At 39.5% G+C, this 16,825-nt stretch overlaps 1 long non-coding RNA gene across 1 annotated transcript in view; it reads left to right on the top strand.

Moving 5' to 3' along the window:
- LOC117816389 overlaps positions 1-16,581 on the top strand; it is a 50,955-nt gene extending 34,374 nt beyond the window's left edge. Inside the window, exon 5 of the long non-coding RNA XR_004631943.1 lies at positions 16,413-16,581. This is a non-coding gene — a long non-coding RNA (uncharacterized LOC117816389). The remainder of the gene's footprint in view (positions 1-16,412) is intronic.
- The last annotated feature ends 244 nt before the right edge of the window (positions 16,582-16,825 follow it).

The following is a 16,825-nucleotide window of genomic DNA, read 5'->3' as shown; positions in this document are numbered from 1 at the left end:
TGTGTTAAATACTTGTTTCTGATCACATTTGGTCACTAGAACATTTCCCCTCTGCCTGTTGACACTGTGGTAAAAACATTAGTGTCCGCCTCAGCGGTATTGATAGTAACAACAATGTCTATTGTTGTTAAATTAGCCTCATTTATGTTTACAAGTGATAACTGCAAAGGTCAGAGAAGAGGGAGAGCTGAATGAGGACAGAAATGTCAACATACATTCCAGCAGAAGTCAAGAGCACTCCACTCTGCATCACAGTCTTTCTCGCCCTGTTGGGATTGTAATGTGCACAACCACCTGTTCACTATAGGTTATCCATTACTTAATGTTAAAGGCTTGTAGTCATGGGCGTTTCTAGCCCATTGTTGGGAGTGCTGAAGCACCTCTAAATTGAATGTTATTTTTTTTTTAACAAGCTAGAAAAGTTTCAAAACAATACAGTACTTAGTTGAAATGTAATTTTTTAACAACAAAAATACAGCAGCTCCACAGTGTTTTACATGTTGTGCATTGCATTTCAAATGAAAGTCCAAAAAATAACTTCAATGTCAATTGTTGTTATTTTTGGTACTCACTATGGGGGGCTGGTTTACTCCAGAAACATACATACTGTTTATGTATATGTTGAGGAGCTGCTGTATCAAAATGAGTTGTCTTTCCACAGAAATTATGGCTACCATATGTTTCTTTTATGATTCCAATCCATTTCTCTTTTGCTGTGGCTCAGCATTTAAATAGCCTTTATCAGATTTGATGGTTTAGTCACAGACTTTCCCAAAAAGTGTTATATTTTTCTTTCACAAATGTGGGAATGAAATTGGATTAAAATGTACAAAACAGTGAAATGTATCTTGCCCAGCTCTCTGGGTGCTCAGCACCCCTTAACATCCGACCCTGGAATCGCCCCTGCTTGTAGTTATTATTTCAGTTATTATTTCAAGTAGTTTTGGTGCCTTAACATCTTTTAAACTGCACAGTTTGGTTAGGTTGGAGACAAAAATTGGTGGGTTTGTTTTGTTGCTCTTTTGTATTGTTTTGAGCACCATCTTTTTGTCTACGTCTAACCTGTCTTCTCCCCTCTCTTTTAAACTTTCTCCTATTCTGTCCAACAACACTTTGCCTTTCTTCCATCAGTCATTTGTCTCCTTCAGTCATCTTTCTATCTCTCTTCATCCCAACCCTCCTCTAAATCACAGGTTAAAAAAAAGTAAAAAACTGCGTTTCTAACTTAGAGAGGAGCTTTGATAAGAAAAAAGTTTTGACCAGAAGGTCAACACCTCGATCCCAGACTTGGTGAGGAAAACTACTTCCACTAAAATGTCCTTGAAGGATAAAAAAAACATGTTTTTCTCTGTCTGTCCAAAACGTAGCTATTTTTTGAGGCCTGGAAACCCTCGACCCTCAGGTTGAGAAACACAGATAACAGTGGTCAAAAAGAACATGCTAAAATGTTTGGATGTGCAACACATGAGGACAGTCAAGACCTTTGAGTGCCACTACAATCTGAGATTATCCCTACAAGCCACAGGTCTTAAAATAGGCTTTAATGTGAAGTAGCACAACACCGTATGAATGAATATGTTGTGATTATGATGTGCTAGTCAAGGCTGTGGTAACAAAATAGTGAATAACTATGCAAACTCTTCATCTTCTGAAGCCCTAAAAAACCCAAGCAGGGCTTCACTCAGAATGCTGCAACATTAAACAGCAATTAGTTATTAGTATTAGAGGTGCCTCTTACACACTGGATTTTACGGTAATCGTGTTGTGTAGCCAAATAATAAGACAAACAACACAAATCTTTTTGTTGCAAATCCCCATGAAGAGCTGCAGTTGAACGGTAATACTTTACTACTGGGGAAAAATTACAGCCTTCTAACAAAGCAAGGGAAAAGCATCAATGAGGATCACATAATCTGTTGAATTCTGACCTGTTCCACCCTGTGGCTGGACTGAGCTGTTTACAAAGACCGAAACCTCTGCTGCTTTTTCTAAATAATACACAAACCCTTTCTGAGGACATGTTCAGTATATCTGTGGGGTCATTACGTGGCCTGCTGCTGCTCTGAGCTCAGTTCACTTTAAACTATTCAAAGACCCAGAGGAAACTAAAGAAGCAGGTTTGGGCCCTCACACACACTCACATGGGATCATGTTTACAATATATCTTTGGCTGTGTAAAGGCCACTATGGACCCCTGCTGTGCACTGTGTATGTGAGTGTGTGAATTATCTGTGTGTGTAGGTGTGTGTGTGTGTGTGTGTGTGTGTGCAGAGATGGCACTTTTATGACAAGTCATAAAACAAAGACAGCAGCCCATTGCCCCGGGAGAGGTCATTTGGCTGGACGTGGCTACAAGTCACACAAACACACACACACACACACACACACACACACACACACACACACACACACACACACACACACACACACACACACATACAATCACAGTCACACACACTCACAGCAGGAGTCAACCTTAGTGGTGGCCCTTAGATGAAATAAAGGGACAGAAGACACTGGGAGAAAAGCAAACAAAAAAAATGTGAGAGAAAAATGGAGAGTGCCAAGATGGGAAGGAAACAAAACACAAGCATTTTTTTTGTTTGTAGTGTTGTTCATGTTTTTATTACTCCCTTTTTGTCCTTGTATTTTTGGTCCCCATGAGCATCCCCTGATTCTTCTTTTTCAGGCTTTATGGCGTATAACAAAGTTCCAAATATAATGACCTAAAGTACAAAAACAACACATTTTTAATCAAATGTGTCAAAATAAACACACAGTAGCTATTTTTCCAAACCCATTTGGTGTCTAGGAGCTTAACAACATTCTTCTAACACTGCATAGTGTTTTTGAATGCACTCCATTTGAAGCTTTTAAGATGTGCTCTTTTTTTGTACCACAACAGTTACTGGTTTTAACAGACGTCACCACATGTCCTTGATCTTGGTTTCCCTACATTGGCTCCAAAGATTTTACTGATCACTGATAAAGCACGTACTAGTGACGCCATATGAGCAAGCCTGCCTTACATTGTGGGTCAATTTGACCCTGCAGTCAAAGTGGAGGCTAAAAGAGGTCAGAAGTGTCAAATACTAAATGTTTCTTTGCAACTGTGTTCATAAAAATGAGTGACTTATCTTCATTGAACCATGATCTGTGCAAATTAAAGAACACCATTGCACTAAATATTGATTTAAATGGTTAGCAATGGAGTTAATAATGAGGTAAAAAAAATGTTATTGGGCTTTTTTGGGGTTCTGACACTTTTGGATCATTAAATAAGACCTGGGTCAAGTTGACCCAGGAACATTATTGCTGTCCCCTGAGAAACAAACATAACAGGAGGGTTAACCTTTATTCAGCCAGGTTAGTTCCACTGAGGTCATGGCAGCAAAAAATAAAAGAAAAAGATACATTAAATCAGTCAATCCTTATTCTTAAAGCACCAATTCACGACACATGTTATTCCAAGACACTACAGAAAAAGCAGATCCAGCCCATAACTATTTTATTTTTGAGACATCTATCATTGATGAGTTAAAATAATATAAAGACTCAGTCTTATCTTTTCCGATCTTAATCCTCCATTAGCAGAGCACTTTGCAGCATTTAGCAAGTAACAAGGATAAGGAAATATGTCCTTTAACACGCAGAACAGTCAAGAGGAAACATTTACAAGCAGAAAGCCTGCACTAAAGTAATTCCACTGAGGACATTTTAACATATTTGGGATACCTACTGTATTGGTTCAAATAAGAGACTACCCCATGACCATCCATCCATCCATCCATCCATCCATCCATCCATCCATCCATCCATCCATCCATCCATCCATTATCAGTATAGTTTAACCCATTCAATGTTGCAAACTGATCTTGTTTTGATGAAGAAAACAATTTGAAAGAAAATTATAGATAGAATAACCTGATACGTAGATAGAATGAAACTTGTTCTACTTAAGGTTGTTAAAGTTTTGCAAGTTGTCCTTTTTTACTAGAATATGAGAAACATGATAATCTACTGAAACCCAGAGGGCTTTCTCTGACATGAAAAATTGGAGGCATGGCTGTATTTGCAGCTTTTTATAAATGTGAGCCTCTCTCTGTGTGGAGAGTCGCTGATTATGAAGTCTCTGGCAGAGAAATGGTGACTCATTTAATTGAGGCAGATTTTTGCTCGGTTAGTGTCGGGGCGGAACAATGTGGACGTCGCTCCTGTTTAGCTGTTAAATCTGCTGAGAAAAACCTCCAGCAGACAGTTTATTTAACACTAATGTGTTTACCATCGTTTAATGAGCTGCCTGTGGCCTGTGGCTGTTTGCAGCATATGTACCACTCTACAGCTTCAAACCTACATTTCTTATTTACATACATTATCAGCAGAATTACCGTCAGCAGTCTGTTGATTACTAAGAAGCCAAGTGCTCCACTGCTAGTTCAATCGTTAGTGTGTCTGTATGTATATTCATATTAAATCTTATCTTTCCTGCGTGTGGGCTCGGTTGTGTTATTTAGATTTACTGCTGTGTGTGTGTGCTTGTTTGTGTTGTGATGGGGATTTGATCACCTATTATTATTATGCTTGTAAATCCTGTGGAGGATGTGCATATCAGATTGATGATTTTATCTGTTAATGTATTTTTTTAACAATTTTTTAGCCTCCTCTGTGCCTCTTCTCTGTCTCTTCTGAGATGAAAAGTGATGGGGACCGTCCTGACAATTAAAACTTGATTTGACTGAATTTTAGGAGCATATTGAGGAAGCTTAAGCAATGTATGCAAGTGTGCCACCAAGGATTTTGGGTACAACTGTAACTCTCACCAACCCTCACAACAAAGCACTGTGCATGGATATAACATTCTGCATACAGTGAGAATACCCACTAGATGGAAGACTGATGAGAAATGCGCTGAAGGCCATCTTTCACAGTTCAAATGTCACTTCAAATGAGTACAACTACAACCTCTGATAGGTTTTAAGGCTGCTGAGCGTGGAGCTGAATTTATCGGGTCTGGCATGAGGTAGCAGTGAAAAGTGATATAGTACAAACTCAGTTATGAAGTGGTGATGTCTCTGCTAACACATATTGTATTTTCAATATGCCGCAGTGCTGTGTCCTTCACTGTTTTTAACAGATTAAAATCTAAAAATGTCTTTGCTAGCCTATTTTTGATATGTATCCATGTGATGAGAAACAGAGCAAGAGATGGCTGAAGTTGATCACTTCAGTTACATTCTTAAATGACTGAAAGGGGAAACTCAAGGTTCCCTGAAGTTAGCATGAAGCTATGGGTGTAATCTGTGAACATATGCTTGTGACTGACGCATCATACACTTATATGTGTGAAGTTTGAGGTCATAAACAATAATGCAAGGCTTACTGCAAGAGCTGCAGTAAGATTCATTGTTGAGGTGTTAATGATCACAGATCACACAAAGTCAGTGCAAAAATCTGCTTTCTCCAGCAAGTAATCCTGGAGATAATCTGGGGGATGAGGATGGGGATGGGGGCAGCGGTCCCAAAGTCTGTAGGAACGTGGGTTTGAAACTGGTTCAAGTCATGTCACAGATCAAGTTTGGACATTCGGCTGGTAGCTGAAGAGGTGCCAGTTCACTTCTGGGACATCAATCTGTGCTCAGGATCAGTCAGGTTGCTCATCCATATGTAAGCTCCCCACTGTGACACCTCTCCTTTGGTGCATGTTCATAAGTTCCTGTTTGTGCAGGTTGAGTGTATTTAACCTTATGTGTGTAGCATTTTTCAACAGAGGAAAAAAAATGAATTTCCCCACAGGGAAAAATAAATTATGTAAAATGAAGAAAATGTAGCCAGCCTTATTTTCCTTCTCCTGTCTTTTTTTCTTTCCTCTCTTTCCTGGAATCCTGACTTTCCCTCAGGAAGTTGACACATGATGCTGCGGCCTGCAACGACAGTCCTCACTCATCATCAGTAGGAAGCGCTTGTGCCAGATTTCAAAGCAGGACTGAACCATTTCATGTAAAACAAAAGGGGAAGTTTAGTAAGACAGAGGCTGTCTGGTTGTTGTTTGTGCCAAAAACAAGAAAAGATGGAAACAGTCATTTAAAAAATATACTGTAAAAACATCTAATTTATATGATGAAGGTTAATAATGATGAAAAATTAACTTGTGTTATAATATTGTAAGGGCCTCTGTCAGTCATGGACCCTCAGATCGGTTCTAACCTTTCCCCCATATGGCGTCCCTGAATGCATGGACACAGATTTATAATCATTGCAGGATGAAGCTCATGCCATTAGACAGACAAAGCATATAAGAAGTGTTTTCAGTAGAGCCTGTTATGCTTCAACCCCTAGCCATCAAGCATGGGCAATTCCTAAATCAGGTTTAAGACAAATAAGTCAGATTAAGTATATCACTTGAATTTAAGGATCATTCTGCTGGATTTTCCGTGATTTAATCAGACCTATCGAGATCAGTTTGGAAGTTGCACTTTCTAAGATTATAGTAAAACATTCAAACCTTTTCAAAATTTAAGTAGCTTGTGTATAATAAGCTCTGCACCTACCTTCTTTCATGTGTGTGTGGGGGTGTGTGTGTGTGTGGGTGTGTGTGTATCCTTGGGTGGGGCAAGGCCAACAGGGTTCAGGATCATTACAGATCATTTAGACATTCATCAGTGATAACACACAGCAAGAGTGTGCTGGAGTATTACACCATAAAAGCCGTGTAATGAATGTGGTAATGTCTGATTTTGACAGTGTGTGTGTGTGTGTGTGTGTGAGTGTCTGTGTGTGTATAATGATGCACAGCTAAAAGTGGGACCAGTAATACTTGGAAGAGCACCAATCAAAGCTTTTACCAGCAAAGACAGAAAGTGAGACGGACACAGAAGAGTCGAAAAAAAGAAAGAAGTAGATGAAGGGATGAGTAGAAAAACGACTGTCAGGGAGAAAGAGAAAGATTAAAGAAACCCCAAGTAAGAGTGGGAGAGAAATAGTGAGAAGGTGTGGGCGAAAACATAAAAGAGAGGAGAAAAAGATTAAGAGAAATAATTAAGAAAAATGACGGAAAAAGGTTGGGGAACATGATGAAAAAGAGCGAGCCAGTGAGTAAGAGTCAGAGACAAAGAGGCAGAGGGAGAGAGAGTGTCCTTAATGACCACTTTAGTAGTTTGGAGGCGGTAATCTGGTTAGCCTCCGGGCTGCAGGTCATGTAACACTATCCTCGCCCGGGCAGATGATTCTGGCTTTCTGTGCGTGTGTGCATTTGCATGAGTGTGTGTGAGAGCATGTGCGCGCGCGTGTGTTTGTAAGCCAATCCCGATGTAGCCTGAATCACTTCTCTGTAGGAGTCTTGTGGAAATTGCTGCCTAAATGAAATTATGTTGTAATTTAAAAACAATTTATCAAAGACAGTTTGGTGTCACTCCCATTGGAGCCATTAGGCCTCCTCACACTCCCAGAAGCCAGGAAGACTTCCAGCTCAGAGAGAGCGGCTTCAGAGGAGGAGGAGGAGCAGAGCTCAGAGAGAGAAGGCTCAGAGAGGAAGAGGAGGAGTAGAGCACAACCAGGAGGGGAACTTCATATCTGTTACTAGAAAGCACCAGAAATAGCTGCTCTGTGGGCTTGGACTGTTATAGAGAGACATATTTTACCCTTTAGGGGAAGGTAGATTATTGAACAGTGTTTGAGGCGTCTGACATTGAAACAAGACGTTTAGCAAACAACCGCAAGGAAAGAGGAAGAGAGGAGGTAAACTGTGAGAGACGTCAAATGACACAAGGAGCTGAGTGGAAGAGAAAGAATAGACACATAGCTAATGTAAAAGTGGAGATGATATGGACTTTGGCAATGTCAGAGGGATGGTTGAGTGTAAAGAAAATGTCCACAGACTTTAAAAGTTACGTTACAGAGTTGGAATGCCTTCAGGACAAGACAAGACCCCTCTATTGGTATCACAGTCCTTTTCACCTAAAGCCACCTGCTCACTATACATTACCCCTTACTCACTGACTAAAGACCCTTGTGCTATTCAATGTGATTATTAAAACTTGTAATTGTGCTGAGTGAACACAATTAGAAGCATATTTTTTGCTAAATCTGCAGAAGAATGGTCAAATATCGCATTAACACTAGAACCTCTATATTGGTCTGACATGTTTTTAACATTTCAAATAACTCATTTTGAATAAAAGCTACAAGCCTCTCATTCCATGACTTAACCTAAATATGTGTCTTGTATGTTTTCAGAGACCTATGAGGTTCTACAATGAAACACACAAGATATCTGAGCATTTATAACAAAGGCCACCACTGCAGTCAGGCAGACAGACAGCAGCTGAAAAATTATACAGTTAGCAGGCGTGCTTTCCTGCGGCTATTGCATTTTTCTATTATTATCTCTTACAATTTCTGTCTTTATTAGTGTGCATCAACTATACAAACAAAGAGAGACAGAAATAGGGATACCTACAGATGGATAGACAGACAGACAGAATAAGCATAAAAACAAAAACTGTGAAGAAAATGTGTGTGGTGGGTGCTGTGGTGCTCTCCGAGGTGCTGATCCTGACTTTTCCTTTCTTTTTTTTGTTTGGTAACATACTTGTTTTTTTTATTTATTCATTTACTTAAGTGTTTATTTTATTTGCTTATTATAGTTTTATTTGTCCTCAAAGAGGACAGGGCAGTAACAGAGCAGTCGCAGCCTACACCTTGCTCACTACCATTGTTACACTCATGGTGTCTGAATCTTACTCTGCATAGGAGTTCTCAAAAATGATGCTGGTGATGAAAACTCTGTGAAACATGCAGTAGATTTTCCATATTGGCAGGTAAACAGGTTAACTCAGACAGATATGAGGAATGTCTGCTTTAGGCCGAGTGCTACAGACCGGGTAGAGAAGTCTAACAGTAAGGAAGGACAGCACATTGTCTGTTTCTGTCTGTTTGTGGTGTTTGTTGACAATAACATGAATAAAGAACAATAACAGCTTTATCCTTCAGATGCACTTCAAGTTGAAGCAGTGTGGATGTTACATGTTGTTGTTGTTGTTGTTGTTGTTTTCCACTGATGCTACAAGTTGTCTTTGTTGTCTGCTTCCTGGTGTGTCAGATAACAGCAGGAGCTTCAAATCCACTTTGAATCTAGGTGAAGAGGCTTTAAATAACTTACTACTATTCACTGAATTATTATATAATAATAATATAATTATAGTTGTGTTTATTATAGGTGTTAATTCTCACCTAGTGTTTGGATTATTCTTCATGTATACTGCCTATATAATTTATAAAAAAAAGCACAAGCTCTTGTTCCAGTTTGAGGAAATCTTGTGTTGCTAGTTAGAGTCTAAACATCAAATCCATGCTGGGGCTGTTAAGCACCTAACCCTGGTTTCTGATTCTTGGTACCAGCCTAAATCTCCTTTTTGAACTATTTGATTAGGTTTCACATTACCATGCAGATATAATGAGCACATTTAGTTCTAATATTTGATGCTGTACTTGATTATATTCACGGTTGCCATCTGTTGTGCTATATTTGTTAAGAATTAGACATAGCGTCACATTCACATGGATGAATTTATAGAAGGGTACCTTCAGCATCATATTTTGAGGTTTGGGGACATCTGCCATAGTTTGTACAATTACTGGTAGGAAGAAGCTAAATAGTCAACACACAGGTGCACACTTATGATCAGAAAACTGGAGACTATTACAATCGAGTTTCCCATTGTCTTTAAACGCCGCATCCTGAATAAAAAGCAGAACTGGATCCAAACTTTGAGAGGTGTGCATTAAGGTATCTATAAAGTAGAACCAATGGTGTTCCAAGAAAGTTTGTATTACCTTAAAACACACTTACACACCTGAACACCCACACGCACACACACAAATACCAAGGCCATTGATTCAGGTGTAGAAAACAGGAGAAAAAAAATACCGTACATGAAATATTCAGAGGGAAACCATGGATTAACAATCTATCTCAGAGATAAACCAACCTTTCCATCACTGCAGAAAGAGAGGGAGAGAGAGAGAGCGAAGGTGGGTGGGGTGGGGTGGGGTGGGGGGGTGAAAAACAGCCAGTAATAAAGGGAAAAAAAGCAGAGACACCCCAGGAGAAAGAATTAAAAATGAGCCATGAAAGCATGCGCTGGGTGTGGCTGTGAGGTAGAAGGCAGAAAGAAATTATCGATCAAGAATTTGAACTTCCTGCGGACGTGTTCTTGCTAAAAGCACCGGTAAGTGTGTGTATGTGTGTGTGTGAGCAGTTTGTGCAGGTATACGGCAGAACAAACAGAACCTGTGTGTCATCAGACACGCAGAGAGAGAAGAACTACAAAAAAATTCCTATAATTAGATTGGATGGGGTTTCCATTAGAGCTGCAGAGATGAAGCAGTGCATATTTTTAGCAGGGTATGTGAGTGAGCATGAATGTGTGTGTGTGGACTTGTTTACTTTTCTCTTCTACCTGCATGTGTGATACATCGGTGGATTTGTAGAGCTGATGTTCAGAATAGTAAGAGGAAGCTTAGAGCGTTCTCATCATTGTCGAGATCAGAGAGTGTGTGTGTGTGTGTGCGTTTTTTTGTGTGCAGCGTTTCCTAATATTCATTTACAAGTTCTGAGCCGACAGCCAGAACTCTGCTCTGACTTCATGAGTGTTTATTGCAGTTTTGACATCAGTAAACTGCCACCATAATGCCTCAGCGCTGTGTTATTACTGCAGCTCTCACACAGCTCTACGGGAATGTTTTACAAAGCTTGAAATTAAAAAAATATCACTCCTCAATGACAAAGTCTCGCTCTTGTACATAACTCGAACCAGCTGGCTGTGAAATTTACAGCACCTTCTTCTATTTTACTGAGCAAAAACTCCTTGATTACCAAGCAGATGTAAATAGAATCAAATCCATAAAACCCACACAGCACACAGCCATCAACACAGAGCTGTTTTTTCCTCAGTTATGATGGTGTTGGATGATTACCCTCCCTTTGCACCGATACAGAGAGTAGTGTTACCTTTAAAAAGCACAGTGCAGAGTAGGTATGTACATTAGTTAGATTTGAGTTTTCTGTGCTTCAGTTCATAATAAAAAAGAAGATATTTAACAAATAAAACACCGTAAATAACAAATGTGCATACATAGTAGTGAAGAGCATGAACATGAACTATAAATACAATTTAAAAGCTTGGGACAGGACATCCAAAATAAAAGCCAAAAAGTAAATAAAAAAGAAGACAGCAGCCTTGAGTTGTTTTTTCCTTCTTACAGATTTTAAATGTTATTTGAGTGGCACCTACACTAAACAATCCGTAACGTTGCCCAAGAACGTTTCACTCCCAAAGCCTAGTTTGTTTGACCAGTGTGAGTACTCTGCACTTCCTTTGCCCTGGCACCATTGGAAGAGCTTGGCATCAGCATGGTAAGGTTGCTAATGCATGAGAACAAGCATGGGTAGGCAACATGGACCTGACATGATGATGCAATCTCTCCTGTCACCACCTTGCATAATGTGAGGATTGTTATGTGGTGCAAAAACGAAAACTGACCAGGAAGCAAGCTGACTGAAGAAGGAGGCACAACATATGCAGCCTTGGTGACAATAGTAAACATGAAGCATATACTTAGATGGACTTCAGGAATGGGGGACCAACTTGTTAATCTGAGGCAACAACACACCACGCACAGTGTTTAGATAATGTGTCCTGTAAAATACAGTATATCATAATCAAACTGACAAGGAGAGGAGCTAAGCAAAAAAATGCTATTGTATGGGTGAACCATGCAGCAAAGCATTAGTGTGGGCGAGGCTTGAAAATGGTTCAAAATCTTAACAGATAATGAAATGGGAGAGACCCAAGCGTCAACCTCTGGCCACGACAATTGAAGCCAATGAGGAAGTGTTAAAAACTTCAGTTCCTCGAGTGTCCACTTGAGGCTGGCTCTGGAAGTACCGGAAACCACATACACACAAATTCAAAATAGCCGATCTTTACAGCAGAAATAAACATGTTTACATCCTGGTTCAAAAAAACATTGTAGTCTGGATAGCTCATTTCTTGATCAACACACAATGTACAGGGTGAAATTTTACATAACCTGGAAATCTCAAAGATATTAAGATTACGAGTTTTCCATTAAGAGAGGTAAAGCTGACTTGACTGACAGCAGTGTTCATTTTGGCGGCTATTTTAGATTTAGTCTTAGTCTTTAGACAAAAATGCCTGTTCGTTTTAGTCACATATTAGTCTTTTCAGCCCTTTACAGTTTTAGTCCAGTTTTAGTCGATGAAAACTCAAAACATTTTAGTCTTTGATTTTTGCCGAAACATCTTCACTCTTTAAATAATTCATGTAGTCGATCAGATATCGGTATCAGGGTTGTACCAAGTGTTAAAATCGTCAACATTTCACTCCTTTAACACTTTTGCTTTTGTAATATCTTAAGTTTAATAATTGAGCCTGGCCCTGCTAAAAGATCAAAAGAAAACATTCTTGATGTGACCAGTGTGACTGTATTTTGATTCTCTTGATTCACAGGAAAATGCCATGAAAGGGCTGTATTGCACATTTACGATGGTCCTTGAATGCACCTCGCAGCGACAGAGGCACTGGACAGACAGTGCACTCTGAAATGCATCAGCATCTTTGATGACAAGGAGTTGATCAAAACTTACTTAATGTGTCTGATGTATCGCCAAACTGGATTAAATCAAGCTGAAGACAAGAGCTTTTTACGGTGATGGTGGCAAAAATGGCAAAAATTAAATATTAAACAGACGTCCCCTGGTTGTGTCTTGGCATGGAGGTGGGTAGAGCTGGTTCAGACAGCACACTTGCTGCAGGTAGTGACCAAGCTAACACTGCGCCTGTCACAGGAATGCATCACTTTCATTTTTAAAGTTTAGACGCACAGCGGGGGAAACATGGACGGTCCACCACTAAAGTTTTCGTCTCGTCATCGCCTCGTCAACGAAATCAAAAGATATTTTCGTCAGAGTTTTTATTATCAGTGATGCACTTTAGCTCATCATAGTCTCGTTTTCGTCATGAAAAAATGAGTCATTGACGAACATTTATCGTCATAATTTCGTTGATGAAATTAACAGTGATTGACAGGGGGGAACACTGTAGCTATTGGCTAGGAGGCTTAAAGCTTACGTCTTTACGTCACACTTGCTCCACAGCAGTTATGTTGTGTTCAATATTTCCAATATGGCTCCTGCCGACGATTGGCCTCAAAACAGCACTTCAGAAACAGATGGGTGATGTCACGGACACTACGTCCATTTATAAAGTCTATGGAGAGACCCCACACTGTAATAATGACGAAACTGAATAATGTGTAAAATCTCTTGAAACAGGACTCAAGAGTTGAGTTGAGAAACATGGCAGACTACAGGAAGGAATAATTAGCAAAACTCCATAGAGTGCATGCTCAACTGTCCTCATGGTTCCCCCCACCCAACAGAATATCTTATTGTATATATTGGACATATTTAATCTTCAGGATTTCATATCAGTGTGACCTTAATGTTTTTTTCTGAGCAAATATGGGGAGGAAAAATGTATCTGCACATGCCTCACACCACAGGGAATTCTGACAAGCACAAATTAAAAGTCTTATGGAGTAGGTTGGGGTCAGTGGTGGACACATAGAGGGTAGGTCTGTGTCACTAAAGACTAAAAGACGTTTTAAGACAATTGTAAAATAAAGTCAGTGTCATCACTTTACATTCACTAATTGTCTGATTCTTAACAAAACCCAAAAGAACAAAGAAAAACTCTCATGTCTGGAAAACTGGTTACATGAGAAAAATTGCAATTGTGTATCTTCAAGTCTTGAACTTTCAGTCTGGGACTGATCTCCCTTTATGTACCAGCTGTTTCTGCAGTGGGTACAACAGTTATATTTTATATTCATTGCCTGTTTTTTTATTCCGCTTTCTTCAGTTCCCCATCATACATCTATGTTTCTAAAGCTGCTCATTGAGAAGCTATAAAAAACCCTGTTCCAGTACATGATGAACTGTGGTTACTGCGCTGTTTAAATGATGCCAGTCCAACAATATGCTAATGTGCACAGCAATAGAACAGTGCAAAACAGCAAAGCTTGTGCTGTGCTTTAGACATTACTTCCCCGTCTCTCTTTCTCTCTCTCTTCTCTCTTCTCACACACACACACACAAACACATGCACACACACACAAACACATGCACACGCACAGGCAGAGGCAGAGGCAGAGGCAGAGGCAGTCAGACTAATGTGTGTGACCTATGGTGCTAGCTTACGGCACTGGGAACATTAGTGGTTCAGATTGAAACAAATGAAGACAGCTCTTCACTTAGTCACAGTCAGATGGAGCTAGGCAATAATAACACAAAGAGAGTGTGTGCATGTGTGTTTGTGTGTTTCAGGAGAGATGCGTGTTGGCGTTTGTGTGTATTCAGATATTTGCACACACATGCAACTCCTGCTCAATGCGTGTGCATGTGCACGTGCACATCATGACTTAATCGAATTGTGTGCTTTTTTTGGTTTTTGTTTGCAAGAGTCTATACTTCCTTGAGTGTGTGTGTGTGTGTGTGTGTGTGTGTGTGTGTGTGTGTGTGTGTGTGTGTGTGTGTTGGTATGTTGGACAGGAATGTGTTGAGTATAAGCACTGTGTGCGTGCAAAAGTGCGTTTGTGTGTGTGTGTGTGTGTGTGTGTGTGTGTGTGTGTGTGTGTGTGTGTGTGTGTGTGTGTGTGTGTGTGTGTGTGTTTTAGTGATTAATATATTCCGTTGGAGATGATGATGAGAACCTTCAGGGCTTTTCTGATGAGAGCCATGTGAATTAAAAACTGACAATACGATTCTTACCCAAGACAAATGCTTTCTGCACGACACTCATTATTATATGGATTGCTGGCACATGCATGCTGCTAAGTGCTCTGTGGTTATTAAAATAACGCTACTGATTGTGATCTATGACGCAGTGGTAATTAAGTTTTACAGTGTTTTTCTAAACCATTTTTCTGGCCTTTAAACAGATCTGCAGGTTTCCTTCTGTCTAATCTGACCTTTTTGTTGGATCAGGTAGAGGAAAAAAAAATTCTGCACAGAGCCATGTTTAATGAGGCCTCAAATTTATGCTTCTGTAAAGTCACAACAGCAATCATTCTAAGTTAGACCTGGTAACAATTAACAGTAAGTAAGCCTCTCATTAAACCTCTGCAGCCGAACAAGGTTCAATAAACAGCCTTTCTTGAACGCTGTGTAATAAATCTTTCAATTCTTTTCCCATTTTCCTGTGATTACTGAACAATTAAACAGAGCTTTAATGCCAGCCAGCCAAACATTTAATAGAAACATAAATACAGCCTTGTGTCAAATTTTATATATTTGCCACAGAGCCATTTTGCTGTACAGGAATCCTGTAAACAAGACACATACTCCAGTGGTGCTTCTCCATTATGTTATTAAACTTTGAACTCTTTGTGAGTGGAATGAGGAACCAGCAGAAAGGGACAGGGCAACTTCTATGTTCTAAAAACTACTAACTCATACAAAACTACATGACTGAAGCTTTAAGGTAGAAATAGGCATATTTATTTGTATCTAGCAGTCTAGATTGAAATGCTCATAATATGTTAATTAACCATCTGAATTTTTTTTATTGGAGTCTGTGTGTGGCATTGAAGTGGACTTCATATCTGACAGAAAAACATTTTTTGTAAAAATCACTGGATCCTCATCCGAAAGTGCCCCCTCACATGTGGGGTTCCACAGGGCTCCGCCTTAGGTCCCCTGTTATTCACCATCTGCTCCCATTGGGCCAAATAATAAGGAAGTACAACATTTACTACCACTGCTATGCTGACGACTGTTCCCTGTTGTGCTTGAGTGACATCAAATGTTGGATGTCTAACAACTTCCTAAATCTGAATGACTAAAAAAACAGAGGTGATTATAGTCACCCCCTGTAGGCCTCAAAATGACATCACTCACTTCTGTCTCTGCCTATTAGCCAGTTATGTCAGAGACAGGGCTAGAAACCTTGGCGTCATATTTTATTCTAATCTCAGCTTTAATACTCGAAAATTGTACAGTCATGTTGCCAGCAGCTGAGACTAATCTCCAAGGATAGACCATTTCTTTTTTTTCTGATTTAGAAAACGTCATCCATGCTTTTATCACCTCAAGACTTAATTATTGTAAAGCACTCTACTCCAACATAAGGGAAAAATTGACAGGCTACAGCTCATACAAAATGCTGCTGCATGGCTTTTTAACTCCTTCTAACAGAAGTGTGCATATAACAACCTTCACTGTCTACCAGTGAGTTTTATACTTGATTTTAAGATTTTGTAACTTGTTTTAGTAGCCCTACAGGGTCAGGCACCACCATATATTTGTAACCTCTTAACTTTTTATATTCCAGATTGCTGTTATAATCCTCTGGCAGAAACTTTCTTCATGTTCCTGAATCTTGGCTTGTCATCAAAGGTGATCTGGCTTTTGCTGTTTTGGCCCCTAAGCTCTGGACCTCCCTGCCAGATGATCTAAAATTAGTTAATTCTGTGTCTTTTTTTTATTTCTATTTTATTGTAAGGCTTCCTCTGCATGAGTGTGTCATTGATATTGTATTCATTTGATTCTGGTTGTTTTAACTTCTTGGTACAACTTTTAAACCTGCTTGTTTTACCCTTGTTTTTTAATGAATGTCTGTAGGGCATCTTGTAATTTTAAGGTGCATTATAAATGTATTATTGTTAGCATTATAGTGGTCCAAAGTTTGACAGACACTCACAACCATTCTCTTTGTCTATTCCATTATTTACTGAGCAGTAAACA

This window comes from Notolabrus celidotus, chromosome 7 (assembly GCF_009762535.1).
Source record: "Notolabrus celidotus isolate fNotCel1 chromosome 7, fNotCel1.pri, whole genome shotgun sequence".
Taxonomy (NCBI): Eukaryota; Metazoa; Chordata; class Actinopteri; order Labriformes; family Labridae; genus Notolabrus; species Notolabrus celidotus.
This window is presented reverse-complemented; position numbering and strand designations above follow the sequence as displayed.